Here is a 19,927-nt window from a genome sequence, read left to right as displayed (position 1 = left end):
AGGTCAAGGATCTCTCCTTGATATTCGTCTTGAAGAGATACCAAGGGCTTTTGTTGCTTGGATTGTCAGCAACTATGTTGCTTCAAAGAGGATGTTTGTGTTCAAAAATGGCTTTGACTTTGCTTTCAATGCACTGTGTGTCCATAAGGTATTAGGCACACCAATTGGAGGACGGCGCATCCCTATCAAGTGCAGTGAGCAATTCAGGGATGTTGTTAGGAATCGTTCATGCTGTGAAGGCAGTACCCCAACTATAAATGAGCTAATGAATATGCTGTCTTCTGAATTGGAAGAGGAAGATTTCAAGATATATTGGATGATGTTCTGTATTACTGCATTTCTATGTCCAACGACGTATGAGTGTGTCAGTCCTGACTACCTTTCAGCACTTGAGGGTCCTTCTGAGGAAATCCGCACGTATGGTGGTCTTGACGGTGTTTCAGAAACTTTCAGTTTCCATGAAAACGTTCGTTGATTGTGGTCTACAGGGTGCCCTCTGTGGTTGCTTGCTAGTTCCTCTGGTTAGTAACTCCTTTAGTTTCTCATCAGCTGCTGTTGTCATGTTATTGATTAATTCTATCCGAGTGACTGATTTTTTTTTGCTTTGTTGTTCTTTGTAGATGACTTACTTAGAATATCTTGATATAAAAGTCAAAGAGCTTGCTAGTGTTGTTCCAAGAATTAGCGTATGGGATTCAGTGACAGTTAGTGAATTTGAAAAACTTGACTTGGTTTCTGCGGAGGATGGAACCTATGGCGAAATACCGGTTAGTGTATTTCATTATCTGATGATGAGCAATACATGTTTTAAAATTTTATGTTTATGTGTTGTCCCTAAACTGTGTTTTTTATTTTTCTTTGTGTGTGTTATAATTAGCTGAAGGATGTGAGACGTACTCCGTTTCATCAGAGTGGGTCTTCCACTTTCTGTATTGGAGATCTGCATCCCGGTCTCGAGACGTTTCTTTGCTCCTTTGTGAAGCCTGCGATGCGTCCGTTGGTACGTTTATTGTGATGTTCTGTTTTAATTGACATCTGTAGTGTAATGTTTTATAGTTTGAAGTAATTATCTGCAATTACTAATTTTTTGTTATATAATTTTTTGTTTTGTTTTGTTTTTGATTTTGCAATAGGCTATCGATGACCTGAAAGAAATTCAGCAGGGCTTGTACTTTGAAATATTTTCTGCAATTCAGCCAATCATCAACAATAAGATTGCCAATGTTTTGCAGCTTGCGAGCCACTATAATGAGCGAAGATTTTGCGCATCTGAAGATAAATAGGGTGGTTCTTGTTCAAGGCCATGGTTCAGTAATATGGCGAATTGTCTGGGTATACTCAATGATTTTGATCATATATACCGCTCGAATGGAACGGGTGAAAGCCCAACTGTCGTTAGAACTGAATCAAAACAAGAAGTCTCCGTATTGAATGACCAAACATACAGCTTGCCAGAAAGCCAGAACAGGAATAAGGGTATTGCTAATAATGCTGAGATGTGCGATGACATGTGGCGTGAGCAAATCATGCCGATTAGTCAGAATGTTTATAAACAGATTAGGTTGCTTCAACAGCTCATTCCCATTAATTGCAAATACACTCCAAATGCATTGTATAAGGAGTATCTCTTGAATCTCGAAGCATATCTTGATCGCGTTGTGGAGGATCTTCCATCAATACTCCCATCCGAAGGAGTTTTGGATTTGCTTGTCCAGAAGGGAGTTGTTTGCAACTGTTGTGGACTTTTGAATAGTCCTCTTGCTTCTGAAACTTGCAACTGCTCGGTTGCCTTAGATACTGGTAAGAGCGCAGTTGGTGAGAGGTTAAACATGCCCTCTGTGACCCCCCTGAAGGTGCTTGACAATGTTAGACAAGTTGATGCAGCTGTAGGAAATGAAGCTGTCCTTGGTTTTCCTTAATCCAGTAGCAAAGGGAGTGGCTCAGCTGCGTGTTCTTCAGGTGCTACTACGAAAACCTGCAAGGCCGACTCTTTGGCTTGTGTTAATGCTGATAGAGTAGATTGCAAAGATGGCTCATCCGGTAATTCTAACGATCCAACAGTTGAAGTTAAACAAATTGGCAAGAAACTGGGAGTCGAAACTCAATCTTATTGCACTACAGGTGCAGAACCTCCAATTAATCCCACTGCTTTTGCTGATGAGCATGCTAAAGTTTCCACTTCTAATAATCCAGCTACTGGTCTTGAAGATTCTCTTCTACTCCCGTCTTCGAAGAGAAATTCATCCGAGTCTTTCGGTTTCCAGCATGACTCGTCTGCGAAGAAACAAAAGATGTCTGTACTGGAGGAGGGTAGCTCAAAGATGGCAAGTGGAGCAGACCAAACTAGTTATAGGGTTCCATGTGACCCGTTGGATGAACCTTCTGCTTGGGAAGAAATAGAAAGGATTGAGAGGACGAAAACGCTTTCAATGAAGAAATTTTCATATTCCTCACCCTCAGATGTCTTGTTGGCTGAACATTTGGTGCCTGCTGGAGGTGTTTGTATGCCATCCAGTACTCAACACCAGTATCTAGACGGTGTCCCTTGTATGTCGCAGCCACTGGTTATCAGGGCATTCTCCGTGATCGAAATGCAGGAACATTCCATGGAAGGCGAAGGACTGTTAATTTCGCAGATCCTCCTGCCTCACAAGCTATTATTTCTAACATTGATGGTTTGCACCTGTCAAATCATTCTTCTTTGCAAGCAGTAAACACACATGGAAGGACAATATCTGTGTCTGGTTTTAACACTGGGTTTGCTGGTTATAGACATGACAGATCTATTCCTTATGAAGGGTCTTCTCTTCAGAGCTCTTACAACACTGGTCATAACAGCTCTTACAACACGCTTGGGCAGCAGAATTTTCAGAGCTCTCAAAGTGCAGGGAGGTATAATAGTAGCCAACATGACGATGAAGATATGGGTGGGAACGCTGGTTATGTGGTTACTCCCTTCCCGGAATTCATGATTCGATCCCCACGTGTTCGTGCTACGCCGCAGTATCACCAGAGGAATTATGGTGAACAGCAGGTACGATTTAACACGAGTCTGACACAAGGCACATATAATATAGGTTCAACAGCAGGGCTTTCACAAAGTCAACCTTTGCATCATGGAAATCATCGCCCCTTCCTCTCAATTAGAGATTCGACGCAGGCTGAGATTGATATGATGGAGTGGGTGCGAAAGTATTTACCAGCGCAATTTGGAAGAAGCTATCCTACTATTTTATGCCCCTGGTTTTTCCATTTTATTTAATCATTTTAAATAATCTTTTGCTATGTTTGTTATTTTGTTTCGTTGTGCAGCCCAAGAATTGTTGAGACAAGGGGAAGATGGGCCACTCACAGAAATTTTGGGTTGTCAATGCAACCTGGTGGTTACGTTCATGACTACGTTATGAATGTATTTGCTGCCACTGTAATGGAAGAGCAGTATGACAACAGTGTCTTCCTTAATCAACAGCGTCCCCAGTGCCTAAAGTACATAATGTTCAGTGAGAGTGTAGTAAGTTTTTAATATTTCTTTTTTGTTTATTAAATATGGATATTTTTCTACTTTTTTTATGGATAATTGTTTTGCTGAATGGTACAATGTGTTTTTTTTGTCTCTACTTTGCTAGAGGGCATTCAGGGAATTGGGTGCTGATCCGAACGCACTGAAGAATTACATTATGGAGCCTAATTTACCCTGCAGGATATATCACTTTGATGTTGTGAGTATTTTGTTTTGTATGATATTTGTATCTTGAATATATACATTGTCTAGTATGCCAAAAGTTTTCCTTTGATGTTTTATAATTGAATTTGGTTTCAACTGCTATTTCAACTCTTGTGCAACTATTTGGTTTTTTGTATTTTAAAGATTATATTTGTCCTTTTAATTTTATTTTTTTATCTATTTTAAAAATTTGGTTGTTTTTCAGGTAATTCTTCCTGTTAGAGATAATCACTTTTGGATTGTGGTTGTCGCTAATTTCGCCCGACTGCGGTTTGAGACATATTGTCCTTATTATGATGCTACTGTAGCAGAAAATATTGCAATGACTGTTATTGATAACTTCAGGAAGGCTTATACAGCAGCATATTACTCTGAGCGTTATGATATTTATAACTTTCAGGTGATGCCTGCCCAAATCGTTTCTCACAACATCAATGAGTAAGTGAAATTTTAAGAGATTGTATTTATCAGTGTGTTTCTATGTGTCTTTGTTTTGTTCTGTGTTAATTCATATAGATTTATTTTATTGTTCTTACTCAAACTGTTTTTAGGAACGACTCTGGACCTCAAGCTATGAAAGTAATTCTTCAACATTGCGGTGGTTTCCAGCATAAGATAAGAGAAGTAAGTCTTTGTCTATGTTTTTCTTGGCATATGTAATTGTTGGTCTGCATATAATTTTCATTTGTTAATTGCAGAATGATGTTATCAAGCTGCGTGAGCAGCTGGTGTTCTATATGCTAACTTTCCAAGGTAATGCAAAGAAAATGCCTGCAGTCGTTGATATAATGAGAAAGCATGCTAGACGGTGAATGTTGCTCGATATGGATATACAAACCCGTTCGGAAAGAAACATGTTTCTCTGTTTGTATTCCGACAGTATCATTGATTCTCCGTTATGGTTCTATTTATATTTTAGTTTGTGCTTTAACTATTTGTAACTGAACCCAAGAATCTCCTGTTTTGTACTGTCACCTTGTGTTGAACATCTGTGGTATATTTGTCTGAACGTGTACTCTTATGTCTTACGTACTTGATATTTGCTTCCTGGTGTACTTACGCCTTTATTGTGATTGTGAGACACTTACTATTCCTTGCTATGTTTCCCTCAAGTTATGTAGATGTTATTGTCCCGTGTTAGAATTGTACTTTGTTGTTTTTCTGTTGCTGTAGTTAATACTTGTGTTTGCAGTTTATTTTTTAGCTTATATTTTAGCTGTATTTGTACTCTTGTATATTATGTACCTAGGACTTTCATGTACCTTCATGCACCCATCACCGCTGTACTGTACACACCTTACACACCTGTACCTTCCATCAGAACCCACAATTTGCAGACAAATATAAAGAAACAGTCATGTTTTGCTCTTGTTGCCTAAACTATACTCGTGCATCCTTCACCGCTGTACTCCACCCTGCTGGCACATGTCCATTCCCAGAGAACCATAAAACATGCGGATAACATAGGGAAACACTATTGTGCTTCTCTTTCTAACGAATCTGTACTTGTGAACCCTTCACCTCTGTACTCGACACACCTTACACCTGTACTTTCTTGAATAACCCAAAATTTGCAGAAAAATATGGAAAAACAGTCATGTGTTGCTCTTGCTGGCTAACCTGTACTCATGCGCCCTTCACTGCTGTAATCGACCTTGCTGGCACATGTCCATTCGCAAGTAACAAAAAACATACAGAAAACATAGGGAAACAATACTGTACCCCTCTTCCTAACGAGGCTGTACTCGTGCACCCATCACTGCTGTACTCGATACACCTTACACCTGTACCTTCTTGCAGAACACAAAATTTCAGACAAATATAGAGAAACAATTATGTACTGCTTTTGCTGCCTAATATGTACTCGTGCGCCTTTAACCACTGTACTCGACACTGCTGGTGCATGTCCCTTCCCAAAGAACAAACAACGTGCAGAAAACAAAGGAAAACACTCCTGTACTTCTCTTGCTAATGAAGCTGTACTCGTGCACCCATCACTGCTGTACTCGACACACCTTACACACATGTACCTTCCATCAGAACCCACAATTTGCAGACAAATATAAAGAAACAGTCATGTTTTGCTCTTGCTGCCTAAACTGTACTCGTGCACCTTTCACGGCTGTACTCCACCCTGCTGGCACATGTCCATTCCCAAAGAACCATATAACAGGCGGAGAACACGGGGAAACACTCATGTACTTCTCTTGCTAACGAAGCTGTACTTGTGCACCCATCACTGCTGTACTCGATACACCTTGCACCTGTACCCTTCGTGCAGAACCCAAAATTTGCAGACAAAATTAGTGAAACAGTCATGTATTCCCCTTGCTGCCTAAGATGTACTCGTGCGCCTTCAACCGCTGTACCCGACCCTGCTGGCGTATGTCCCTTCCCAAAGAACAAACAACGTGCAGAAAACACGGGGAAACACTCATGTACTTCTCTTGCTAACGAAGTTGTACTTGTGCACCCATCACTGCTGTACTCGATACACCTTGCACCTGCACCCTTTGTGCAGAACCCAAAATTTGCAGACAAAATTAGTGAAACAGTCATGTATTCCTCTTGCTGCCTAAGATGTACTCGTGCGCCTTCAACCGTTGTACCCGACCCTGCTGGCGCATGTCCCTTCCCAAAGAACAAACAACGTGCAGAAAACACGGGGAAACACTCCTGTACTTCTCTTGCTAACGAAGCTGTACTTGTGCACCCATCACTGCTGTACTCGATACACCTTGCACCTATACCCTTCGTGCAGAACCCAAAATTTGCAGACAAAATTAGTGAAACAGTCATGTATTCCTCTTGCTGCCTAAGATGTACTCGTGCACCTTCCACCGCTGTACCCGACCCTGCTGGCGCATGTCCCTTCCCAAAGAACAAACAACGTGCAGAAAACACGGGAAAACACTCCTGTACTTCTCTTGCTACCGAAGCTGTACTCGTGCACCCATCACTACTGTACTCGATACACCTTGCACCTGTACCTTCGTGCAGAACCCAAAATTTGCAGACAAAATTAGTGATACAGTCATGCATTCCTCTTGCTACCTAAGATGTACTCGTGCGCCTCCAACCGTTGTACTCGACTGATATTTTACATGGGGAACTATTGAGTACTATTGGTTAATAGTTTTTCAACTCTTGTTTGGTGTACTTGTTCCACCATAGAAATGTACTTTATTCTTGATATGTGCTGTGCTTATGCCTTTTGTCGTTGTACTTACGCCTTGAAATTTGGCATACTTGGGACTCTTCTGTCGTTGTACTTACGCCTTGTTTATGTATGACGGGGAACATTCACAGTTCTTTGATACCGCTTTGTTGCCTGTGACGGTGATTGAATTTATTAATAAAATAATGAGCGAGTAATGCGCATGTTGCATGGGGAACTGGAAACGATTAGTCAATAACCTACTTACTTCTCATTGAATTTGCACTGGCGGCTGGTGCCGTGGAGCGTGGTAGAGTCCTGTGAGTGAGATTCTTTCCTTTCGCATTCCCGAATTTTCTTTTAGTTTCACTCACTGATGAGTGGGCCAACATAAAGCCAACATAAAGTGGGTCCCGCGTGTTAGTGACTTGAAGCCACTCTTTGGTATGTAAAATGGCGACGTTCAGTCGTCGTACTAGAAGCATCTGGTGGTTTGCGCTCCGACTCCGCCGGTTTTATATTCTGTTCCTTCCTGGTTAGGGTTCCCGTCTTCGCTCCGATCATCCTTCTCGTCTCCGCTCCGCTCTCTGGTCACCATCGTCCCTTCCTGGTTAGGGTTTCCGTCTTCGCTCCGCTCATCCTTCTCGTCTACGCTCCGCTCTCTGATCACCATCTTCCCTTCCTCTCTCGCTTTCTAACTACCTCCTTTTGATCTACTTCTTCCAGATATGTATCTATTTCTTATTTCTAAACTACGGTTTTTTGTAGATGAGGATTTTACAAACCCTAGATTTCTCTTTTTTATATTAATAGCATGCTCGTTTATTGCAAGATTTCTTTTTCGAGATAGTTGGAGGCTTCATTTCCTGTTGTTCCAAAACATTAGTTTGTTCGGTTTATTGTATGGTTTTTCCTCTATTTCTTCCATATTTGTATCTATTTCTTATTTCTAAACTGCGGTTTTTTGTAGATAAGGAGTTTACGAACCCTAGATTTATCTTTTTTATATTAATAGCATGCTCGTTTGTTGCAAGATTTCTTTTTCGAGTTAGTTGGAGGCTTCATTTCCTGCTGTTCCAAAACATTAGTTTGTTCGGTTTATTGTATGGGTTTTTCTTCTATTTCTTCCATATCTGTATCTATTTCTTATTTCTAACCTGCAGTTTTTTGTAGATGAGGAGTTTACGAACCCTAGATTTATCTTTTTTATATTAATAGCATGCTGGTTTGTTGCAAGATTTATTTTTCAAGTTAGTTGGAGGCATCAGTTCGTGCTCTTCCAAAACATTAGTTTGTTCAGTTTATTAAATGTGTCCAAATGATATTTGATCTTTATTTTCATTATTCTTTCTTGTGGTGTTGTAGAAGCTAGAAGATACAAAGCACGGTTTTGTGATGGATTCTGGTGAAGCTTCAAAAAGGCCTAATATTGAAGATGCAGTTGATTTCGGAGAAGCTTCAAAAAAGCCTAAGGTTGACGATGCAGTTGATGTTGGAGAAGCTTCAAAGAACCCTAAGGTCGAAGATGCAGTTGATGTCAAAGAAGATTTGAAAATCCCTAAGGTCGAAGGTGCAGTTGATATCCCGAGGTATTTGTTTAGTTCTTATTCTTTTAATCATCTTGCATAGGAATATACACTCTTACTAACTTTGATCTATCTTGTTTGTAATTGAATTTTCCAGAATGTATACTCACCAGTTACGGATATTCCAAGGATTACAATGGATATGCTTGGAATTGATGTTGGTCCTGTCGATACAATTGGAGAAGCTACGTTTAGTAGATGCAGGTTTTTTACCAGCACATTCGTTGTCGCTCATGCTTTGAACAGGTTTCTTGGTCACACAAAGTTCCTTGCCATGGAGAACTACCATCATGGAAGTGTTCTTGTCAAGTTCCAAGATCCTAACGACCTGCAGAAAGTTATTGGCCACGTATTCAAGTATGACTATCTTGGACCCTTCCATGTCAGACAAGTTTACTATGTTGAAGCTCAGCCTACCGATTATGCAGAGTTTTTTAGATGGTTTTGTATCTAATTCCAACCTCTGAAGTTGTGTTTGGCAAACTGTTATAACGTGTCGTGTTGGTTATGGTTATCTTGTAAGGACTTTATTGTGTCGTGTTGGTTATGGTTATCTTGTAAGACTTTATGTTGTTGAGTACAATCTAATGTACCATGTACGTGGTACTTGACTTTAATTATCTTCTGTTTGTCGTTGTACTCACCTCGTGTTTATCTATGCTTTATAGTTCTGTTTAGCTGGTATCTGTGGAATTTACACGATTATGGGGGCTGCCAGACTGTGTTTGTTGTTTTTTGCTTATATTTTCGATCCTCTTTGAAATGTCGTAGGTACAGATGCTTATGGTATAGAGTACCTATTTGTTTCTGTTGTTTTCTTGTCATGTTTTCTGCTGTGTGTCGTAGGTACAGATGCTTATGTTATAGAGTACAGTTGTTTCAATGAGACGAGTACGTCTGCATCACGAGTAGGAGTACCAGATTATAAGTGGTGGTTTTCGTTATTATTTTCCATTCTGCGGGGTAGGTACTGGTTCTAAGAGTGTCGAATACATTTTTGCAGCAGAGACTAGTGCAGCTGTACCATTAATAGGAGTGCCAGATAATTTCTGTTGTTTTTATTGTCATGTTTTCTGCTGTATGTCATAGGTACAGATGCTTATGGTATAGAGTACAGTTGTTTCAATGAGACGAGTACGTCTGCAGCACGAGTAGGAGTACCAGATTATAAGTGGTGGTTTTCGTTATTATTTTCCATTCTGCGGGGTATGTACTGGTGCTATGAGTGTCGAGTAGATCATTGCAGCAGAGATGAGTGCAGCTGTACCATGAATAGGAGTGCCATATAATTTCTGTTGTTTTCCTGTCAGGATTTCTGCTGTGTGTCGTAGGTACAGGTAATTATGGTGTAGAGTACAGTTCTTCTAGTGGGACGAGTACATCTGCAGCACGAGTAGGAGTACGGGACTATATTTGGTGGTTTTCGTTAATACTTCCGATTATACTAGGGAGGTATATTTTCTAAGAGTGTCGAGTACATCTTTGCAGCAGAGACGAGTGCAGCTGTACCATGAACAGGAGTGGCAGATAATTTGTGTTTTGTTTTTTGTCATGTTTTCTCTTCTATGTTGTAGGTACAGATGCTAATGCTGTAGAATGCAATAACTATATTGAGACGAGTACATTTGCGGCACGAGTAGTAGTACCAGATTATATGTGGTGGTTTTTGTTTTTATTTTCCATCCTGCGGTGTAGGTACTGGTGTTAAGTCTATCGAGTACATTTCTGAAGTATATACAAGTACATCTGTACCATGAATAAGAGTGCGAGATAATTTCTGTTATTTTCTTGTTAGGTTTTCTCTTCTATGTCGTATGTACAGATGCTAATGGTATAGAGTACAGTTGTTCCACTCAGACGAGTACATCTGAAGGACGGGTAGCAGTACCAGATTATATCTGCGGCACGAGTGTCAAGTCTTGTCTGATGGTGGATACAGGTGCTAAGATTGTAGAATACAGTGGTTCTATGGAGACGATTACACCTTTGGCACAAAGAGGATTACTAGAATGTCTATGTTGATTTCCATTAATATTCCCGCTTTCCATTTTGGTTAAGTACTATTAGCTTGGATCTAGGTTAATTTACGCAATCCGCACAGTATCTATAGATGAGAGAGAAAAATTGTATTGCACACACAAACACACATAATAGCTGTATAATTTAAGGTAATCGGTGTACACAAATAAATATGTCCAACATATTCCGCAAATATAATAAGCACATAACTTAATCTACCAGGTTATAAATAAAGTTCCATCCTTCTGTATTCTTCCTCATTCATCGTCGGAAACTACAATCACTTCTTTGCAGCTTTTACCTGGCGTGTCACACATGCATTTCCTTGCACGTCCACTGTGCCTGTTGGTTTTATCATTGATTGCTTGCTTCTTGGATTGTGCAACTCCCATCAACATATCAATGGTGAAGACAACATCATCTTTCCTCTGTTGTATTGCACCAGGAGTTGCCTCAAGGTATTTTAGGCTGTCCAGTGACTCTAGGCTGGCATAGTAGAGGTTCCTCTCATCTTCGTCCACTGGAATTAGATCCTCCATGTGAATAAAGTCTCTGTATTTTTCATCATCGTCATATTCTGATTCACTGTCCCTTGGTAGCATTGCTTCATCACCATCACCATCATCATCATCATCACCATCATCACCATCATCATCATCATCATCGTCAGCATTGCCTCCTTGCACAACATTATCTGGATGATATTCCTGTTCTTCATCACTTATGACAATCAGTTCAACCTCCTCATGTTCATGATGGGTGCTCATGATTTCCTCATCTTTATCAACCTCCTTCTTCTTATCCATGGCGTACTGATCCTTGTCGAAGCTTGATTCAATTGCCTGCATTAATTGAATAACAGTTGTGGTTTATATAAATTATTTGAGTTTTTCTTAGTAGGCACTTGTACAAATGTAGATAGTGAACCCACACATCTGATCTAACTGTATTGTGATGTACATTAATTTCAAGACAGGTAGATTAAATTCAACACAGCACAGTGTAATATATATAACATGACAGAACAATTATACATAGCATTTTATTTTTGGAGAAAACAACTCATATAATATATATCTAGAGGTACAATAAAATCACTTACTCATAAATTTATCCTGTGTAATTGTAACAATATTATCTGAAACTGTAACTAATCAACATAGCAGTTTTTGTTTTAAAAGGTCAACAAGAACATATAATACTGAGCCGTCGTTTTCGTTTTACCTCATGAGCTGTCTCCCGGACACATGACTCTTTGGGGAGAACCACAGTAGGAACGCGTCTGGAAGTTCTTCTGATTGGCGAGCAGGAGGAGAGGGATGCCATCCTTAGGAAGGGAGAAAAGCCGATGAACGATGCAGATCTTACATTGATTGATCTGGGAGGGTCAGGGTACGCTCGTCTGGACACTCCCGTTCTTGATCGGCGGTATGGCAAGACATTGGTGCAGATTTGCGCGCGGGAGCGGCGGCATGGATTCATTCGGCGAGGGATCTGTATGATTGATGGGAGGTACGGAATATGGCGCGGAGGGATCGGTGTGGTAGATCGCCTTCTCCATCGGCCATCCATAGCTACCCGCGACATCGATTTTGCTCACGGATTTGTGATGAGAGGAGGAGTTTTGTGTCGAATATGGAGATGAAACTAGGGTTTGGTAAGAGTTGTCTTCCTTCACGCGTGAGCGTGTGTCGTAGCGACATGTAGCATAAATAGAAGTCCACTGCGTTTGGCGGGAAAATATTCCCGGACTCTCCTTTTTCCCGCCAATGAATAATGGGATGTAGATCCTGCATCCTGGAGTTGTTTTTTGTTTTCTCTAGCGCAAGTACATTGTCAGAGGGGCATCGAGTACGGCAATGACGGCTAGTCGAGTAAAGGTGAAACAAGGGTTTGGTAAGAGTTGTTTCTCTGGAAATAATTCTGTTTTCTCTAGGGCAGGTACATGTGGAACGCTTATAAAGTACAGGCGTGACGTAGAAACGACTACAGTATCCGCACCAATAGGAGCACGGTATTGTGTTTATCTTTTGATTTGATTTAATGAATTTCGTTTTCTCTAGCGCAGGTACATGTTCAAAGGGGTGTCGAGTACGGCGATTACGGCTAGTCGAGTACTGGTTCCGCACCAGGAGGAATACAGGTCTGTGTTTCTTTCCGCTCTCTCTATTGCAGGTACAAGTTCAAAGGCGTGGCAAGTACAGCGTAGAAGGCTAGTCGTGTACATGTTTCGCACCAAGTGGAGTTCATGATCTTGTCTCTTTCTGTTTTCTCTAGGGCAGGTACATATGCAACACTTGTGAATTACAGGCGTGACGTAGAAACGACTACAGTATCCGCACCAATAGGAGCACGGTATTGCGTTTCTCTTTTGATTTATCTGGGAGAATTTCGTTTTCTCTAGCGTAGGTACATGTTCAAAGGGGTGTCGAGTACGGCTATGACGGCTAGTCGAGTACTGGTTCCGCACCAGGAGGAATACAGGTCTGTGTTTCTTTCCGCTCTCTCTATTGCAAGTACAAGTTCAAAGGCGTGGCAAGTACAGCGTAGAAGGCTAGTCGTGTTCATGTTTCGCACCAAGTGGAGTACATGATCTTGTCTCTTTTCTGTTTTCTCTAGGGCAGGTACATGTGCAACGCTTGTGAAGTACAGGCGTGACGTAGAAACGACTACAGTATCCGCACCAATAGGAGCACGGTATTGTGTTTCTCTTTTGATTTATCTGGGAGAATTTCGTTTTCTCTAGCGCAGGTACATGTTCAAAGGGGTGTCGAGTACGGCTATGACGGCTAGTCGAGTACTGGTTCCGCACCAGGAGGAATACAGGTCTGTGTTTCTTTCCGCTCTCTCTATTGCAGGTACAAGTTCAAAGGCGTGGCAAGTACAGCGTAGAAGGCTAGTCGTGTACATGTTTCGCACCAAGTGGAGTACATGATCTTGTCTCTTTTCTGTTTTCTCTAGGGCAGGTACATGTGCAACCCTTGTGAAGTACAGGCGTGACGTAGAAACGACTACAGTATCCGCACCAATAGGAGCACGGTATTGTGTTTCTCTTTTGATTTATCTGGGAGAATTTCGTTTTCTCTAGCGCAGGTACATGTTCAAAGGGGTGTCGAGTACGGCGATGACGGCTAGTCGAGTACTGGTTCCGCACCAGGAGGAATACATGTCTGTGTTTCTTTCCGCTCTCTCTATTGCAGGTACAAGTTCAAAGGCGTGGAAAGTACAGCGCAGACGGCTAGTCGAGTACATGTTTCGCACCAAGTGGAGTACATGATTTTGTCTCTTTCCGTTTTCTCTAGCGCAGGTACAAGTGTAACAACGTGTCGAATACAGCGGTGACGTCTAGTCGAGTACAGTCTAGGTAGGAAGAGGAGTACAGGATTGTGTCTCTCTTTTTTTTCTCTAGCGTAGTTACAGGAAGAAATTGACGGCCAAGATGGGCAGTCCGATGAGATAGATTTTGTGAATGATAGTATATTAGGAAATGCTACTACTATAATAACTGTATAGTTTTGTAACTACGGTGTTTTTTTATTGCAAAAATAAATAACGCACATTTTGTTTAATTAACTACAGCATGGTTGATAAAATCTGTGTCTTATCCGGGACCCACGTGTCAGCCTTACTCTCTGCCGTTTCGTCCCCTCCGTCTTTTCGCCCACCGTCTTCCTCCCCCACCCGCAAAACTTCCCAGTTTTGAAAGCATACTAGAATTTGGGAAAACCGCAAGAGCGTCGCCGGAGAAGCCGCCGCGCCGAGGAGGAGGATCCTTTGCCTCCCATAACCGTTGCGCAGTTTATCAGCCGATTCGCCCGTACCTACTCTGCTGCTTTGCTCCGTTCGCGTCGCCCCTTATCGTGCTGGAATTGTTCTGTCGGTCCCGCCGCTGCTGATCTAGGGTTTCACAGTCGCCGCCTGAGTCCAAGGTCTGCACCTGTAACGAGATGTCGTCATTTTCCCGATCATCCCCGCCATTGAATCCTGGTACACTGCTCCGTTGTATAATTTTAAGAAACCCTAGGGCGTAATAGTTTTTGGACTGTTGAATATTCCCAATACTGCTTTAGGGCTTCCTTAGTTCTACAGTGCTTCAGATTCGCGTGATCGGCAATTTGATTTTGGCTGTATGTTGTGTTCTGGTTTGTTAATACTTGAGGCCCGCCTTGATTTGTACTTCAGCCTCTCTTGCCTCTGTACTTGTACTTATTCCCATGTTCAAACTTTAGTCCTGGGACAAAACAGTCCGGTAGTAGTTAATTTGTTCTTGTTCATTCTTCTGTTGTTGTGTTTTCATTTATTTTTGCAGTGCAGCGGATTGATTGCGTTTGTGCCTGTACTCGTCAACTATTTAGAATTAATTTTTAAAGCTACTTTAGACAGTATTTGCTTGTATTCTGTTTCTGAAAATCATTGGTTTCTTATTGCTATTGTGTATATATGCTTTGATGCAAGAACCTAACACAATTTTTTGTGGATATTTTATTTTTGTTACGCAGATAATTTCTCAAGATCTCCAACAAGCAAGACCATTGGTGATACATTGTTTCTTTTGAGCACGGCAGAGGCAGACACGGAATACCCACTCGCAGACAGTCTTCCAGTTGAAGATAGAGCTGATCCTGCAGATATTCCAGTTCTGAACCCAAGAAGGAAGGAACAAACTTTTACTTCTGTTTTCTCAAGAAGGCAGAAAAGGAAGGCTGGAAACGACGACAAGATGCATAATTCCAACACCAAGTGTACATATGATGAAGCAGCTGCTCGGCCTGTTAAAAATGCAGAGGAGTGTGCCACTTCACTGACTGCTGCTGATATCAAGAAGGGTAGTCAGGTGCCCAAGCCGTTTAGCACAGATGCTTGTGAGAAGAAGGCAAGTGGGCGTAAGAATAAGGGAATTAGAAGAGCCAAGCATTCTAGAGAATCTGTAGTTCTGCATACAGATGGGAAAGGAGATGAAGGAACAAATGACGGAGCTAATCCGGCATCTTCATCCCAGGTTGTATTATACGATCTTCGTGTTGAAAGGTGTGAAGTAGACACTTCAATGAAGGAAACGGTTGAAAAAAGGACCAAAAGGTCCTTACCAAGCAAAGACAGTGGAAATAAAGTTTTGCATGCAAAAAGGATAAAGGTAAACAATGATCTGCTGCCTAGCGAAGACAGTGAAGATCCTTCGGACAGGGACCATGTTATGAGTCAGATGTCAATCCAAATAATTATTGATGCTGCAAAAGAACTGGCGAGGATCCCTAAACTTATAGAGAGTGTTAGAAATGCAGGGTTTGGTCCTTTCATAGACACTAAAATAAAGGGATCAGTCAACCGTAAGTGCATTTCTTTCATTCTAAAGAATATAGATATTCCTACAATGACGGTGACATTCTCTGAAGAGAAGAAGATAGAGATAAATCGCTACGCTATCCATCATATATATGGCATACCAAATGGAAATGTGTCAGCTCCAAGGCCGAATGAAACCAGAGAAGTCCTGGCAGAACTCAGGCAAGAACTTGGGTTCAAATCAGGTGAAAATATCAATGCAAGGAAACTTCTTGATAAGCTAAAATCTATGGTCGATGAGCATCTTAGTCCTACAAATGCAGTGGAAATCAATACAAACCTTGCACTGAAGATCTTCTATCTCATATTGTTTAATAAAGGTTTATGTGTTGGAATTGGGTCACGCATAACTGCAAAAGAAGCAAGCATGGTTAAAGGACTTGATTATGGCAAAATGAAAGATATGGATTTCTGTCAGCTAGTGGTGGATGAGCTGCAGATTTCAGCTACTCACTGGCAGAGTTACAAGGGGTTAGCAAATAAGCACTTGGAAGGATTAGCTGTAGCACCGCTAATAATGTACCTGGATTCTCTTATTTACAAAGACTTAGCTCATATGGGAAAGGAGACACCTCGGGTGTTGGTTCTTGATGAACAAAAATTAACAGCAATTTCAAGAGCTGACAGGGACATGGGAGCGCAAAAAGGGAGCGAAGACTGGGCTTTTGGAAAAATAATTGTAAGCATGCTCTTGAAACAAACATTTTTCATATTTTGTTTCTTGGTTTTGCGTAACGTCCTTTTTGCAATTAAAATTTTGTTTCGATCTATCTATTTGCCATTGTAATGTAAGTTAAATCTTTTTATCAGACTTGGAAGGCACAAGATGATAGAGTTTACAGGACAATATCAGAAGAAAAACCAGAGGAAACAATTGCAAAGAGACACAAGTCCGTTTGCTTTGCCGTTGCAGGAAGGTCATTTCAGGGTGGCGATGACATGCCTGCGGGAACCGGATCTGAGCAACAAGGAGCCCTGATGATAGGAAACAGCTATGCTGTCCAGAGCGATACGATTAACAGCATCAAGAACCTGATGCAACAGGCTTTAAATTTGAGAGGCAGTCTGCAGACTACGTCGCAGTTGCTAGATAGAGATATACCCGGAGATAATGATGACAGAAAGATTGAAAACCTCAAGGTCCAAACAACCAGCCTCTTATCGATGTTTGATTTGTTTGGAGATGAGCAGAGATATTTTCATGATAGACACCGTACAGATGGACGTGTCAGTGAAACCAACAAATTGACATCAATTCCTGATGCGAAAAAGGCACATCAAACCGTGGAGGTTGATGTAGGGAAGGTAATCCTTTAATACACTCGCACATTTTTTTATAGCTTTGTATGTTTACACAAGATATGATGTACCTTTCCATGTGAGAGATAGGCTAATTGGTAAAAGCATAAGCATGTGTGGAATTCAGTATTTGTACTTATTATTCATTGCTAACTGTACTCCATGTGTTGTCAGGCGACTTGCGAGCAGCAGGCAAAAATAGTAGAAGAAGGCTGCAAGGACAAATCAGTAGTCAAACAAAAGAGGAATAAGAAAAAACGTACATTCTCGAGTAAAACAGGCAGCATTGGAGACGAGCTGCTAGAAGAAACCCATCCTGATCCAAGAGAGCATCAGGCTGGTTCTCTCCCAGATATCTCCGAGAACATCCAAGAATCCAATAAGGACATAGCCATCCAAATGTCCTATGAAAAGGTACTAACTACAAAATAACCAATTCAGTGTTAATTTTTAAATTGCCCAAAACAGGATGCTGCAGCTCATATGCCAGAGATTGTAACAAGTGCTGCTACAATCACTGGAATGAGTACCGATAAGCTAGCGGAATCACTCGATCCAAAAGTGAACCATAATTTTTCAATCATTGTACTATGAAATAAATTATTATACAACTCATTAATTTTGGCCAACCACTCATTAACAGGATCAAGAAAAAACATGTACAAGCCAAACCACGATTGAAGAAGTTCATGACCCATCGGATAACTTGCAGGAAGGAATCCAGGTACACCATTACATGTTTTTATATGTCACTGTGTTTGTGCAATATGGAGACACAATTGCAATACATGTACACAGTAGCTTTGTAATACATTATGGATATATATAATTTTCTGTATAACCTTAATGTGAAGTTTAATATCATCGGTGCAATCCAGGCTAGTTGAAAAAAAATATAAATATAAGCATCCGCACATCCATGTGTTAACTGTATTAATAAATGTGATTCATGTATTAAATTTATTTTGCCATCTCTATTATACGTAACTTCAGGTGACTGACGAACAACAGGCATGCATCGGAGAACAGCAGGTGAGAGAACCCCCTCTTGCTCCAGAGCAAACTATTGGACCTCTTCTACGTACAGAAGAATCCATCAAGGAACCAGCCACTCAAACGTCTGGTAAAGAGGTACTAATTTATATATTTTCAAATTTAGCACTATTTTTGTTTCTCAGATATAAATGTTTCTAAATTCTTGTACAGGATGCGGGAACTTCGAATGCTAATGCCAAAGCTGATGCGCCATACGTTGAAACAAGTGCTGCTACTGTTAGTCAGAAAAGTGTTGATGTTATAGCGGAGTCATCTCATCGAAACGTAAACCAAATGGAACTTGCGTGCACAGGCAAGTTCATGGATGGGACTTTTTTTTAACCGTGCTATTTTGTAATTTACATAATACAAATTCTTTTTCTTTTATTTCAGGCAATTATGACCAGCTCAAAATGTCTCCACCAACGACTGAACAAAATGACGAAGAAGCCAGAGGAGCTTTCTTATCGGTAACTTGACGCAATGTAATACAAGTCCATCGATCTACCAAAACTGTATGGAATTTGATGTTAGTGCATCTCCTAATGTTGCCAACCAGGATTCTAAAACCTCGATGGGCTCAGATGGCGATGGCTGTGACATGTTTGTAGTTGCAACCATTGTGGGGGAGCCCTCAACTGCTATAGTACCAGAGGATGGACAAACGCTTGAGGATGGCCAGCACATAGGCAAGTACCGAAAATATATTCTTATCTATTTTCCAAACTGTACACTGAAATGCCCACCAATTCATGTTCCACAGCAGAAGAAACTACTCAATCTGTGCAAAGCGAACTTATGTTTGATCAGTCAGGAGATGCAACACCTGAGGAAATCATGGATGGTCCATGTGCTACCGCTGACCAGAATGCAGATGATGCTCTTATCAAAGGTGCACACCCAATCATGGGATAAATACTTTAAAAGTAGTATAGTGGTCTATCCATAAGATGTGCAACCCAATTTAATTACATTTATGGCAGCTCATGTATTTTACTTTTTCTGTGAAAGATGTCTCCGATGAAGGTAATAGAAGGGAAGAGAACGAGTTAGCCAAAACGGCTGGTAACACAGCTAATGGGGAAGAGGAAACCAACGTCGTGTCATGTCACCACGATGAACAAGAGCAGGTTATCAAGGAGACGTTGCGGGTGCAATCCGAATCGAAGGAAAACAACAACATTGCAACAGAAGATAACAATTGCGACAACCGCATCCCTGAAATTGCATCAGATCCAACCATGACCATTCAGGACGAATTGAAAAGCATCATCGATAATTCCATGAGTGAAGGCAAGACACGGAAAACCCCTGTTTCATATTTAAAATTTTGCAAAGTTCGTAATCTATTTTTTTCCATAAACAAAACATATGTTAAAATATACGGTGTGAAAAAAGTATGATCATTCGTTGCAGATGATGGCGAAATTCCTGATGATGGGTATGATACCATTACTGATTTTGTCTATAAAGAAGTATGCAATTACAGTACCAGATCATCTATTACTGATAATCAGGATCCATCCAGCAGGGAACGCATGGAAAAATTTAGGTATCGTGTTTTGGCATATGTAATTACAGTCAATGTAAAAACACTGCCTGACAAATAATTTATTAAATTTTCACAGGAATCAGAAGTTTATTCGACATGGTGAGATGGAGGTTACAATTGGTGATGTTGCTGACTCCTTTGAAGATGGTGCTCCTATTAAAACCAGTATAATGACAATCATGGTAGATTTAGCGCGGGATATTTTTCTAAGC

The sequence above is a fragment of the Lolium perenne genome, chromosome 5, assembly GCF_019359855.2.
Source record: "Lolium perenne isolate Kyuss_39 chromosome 5, Kyuss_2.0, whole genome shotgun sequence".
Taxonomy (NCBI): Eukaryota; Viridiplantae; Streptophyta; class Magnoliopsida; order Poales; family Poaceae; genus Lolium; species Lolium perenne.
Note: the sequence above shows the minus strand (reverse complement) of the source record.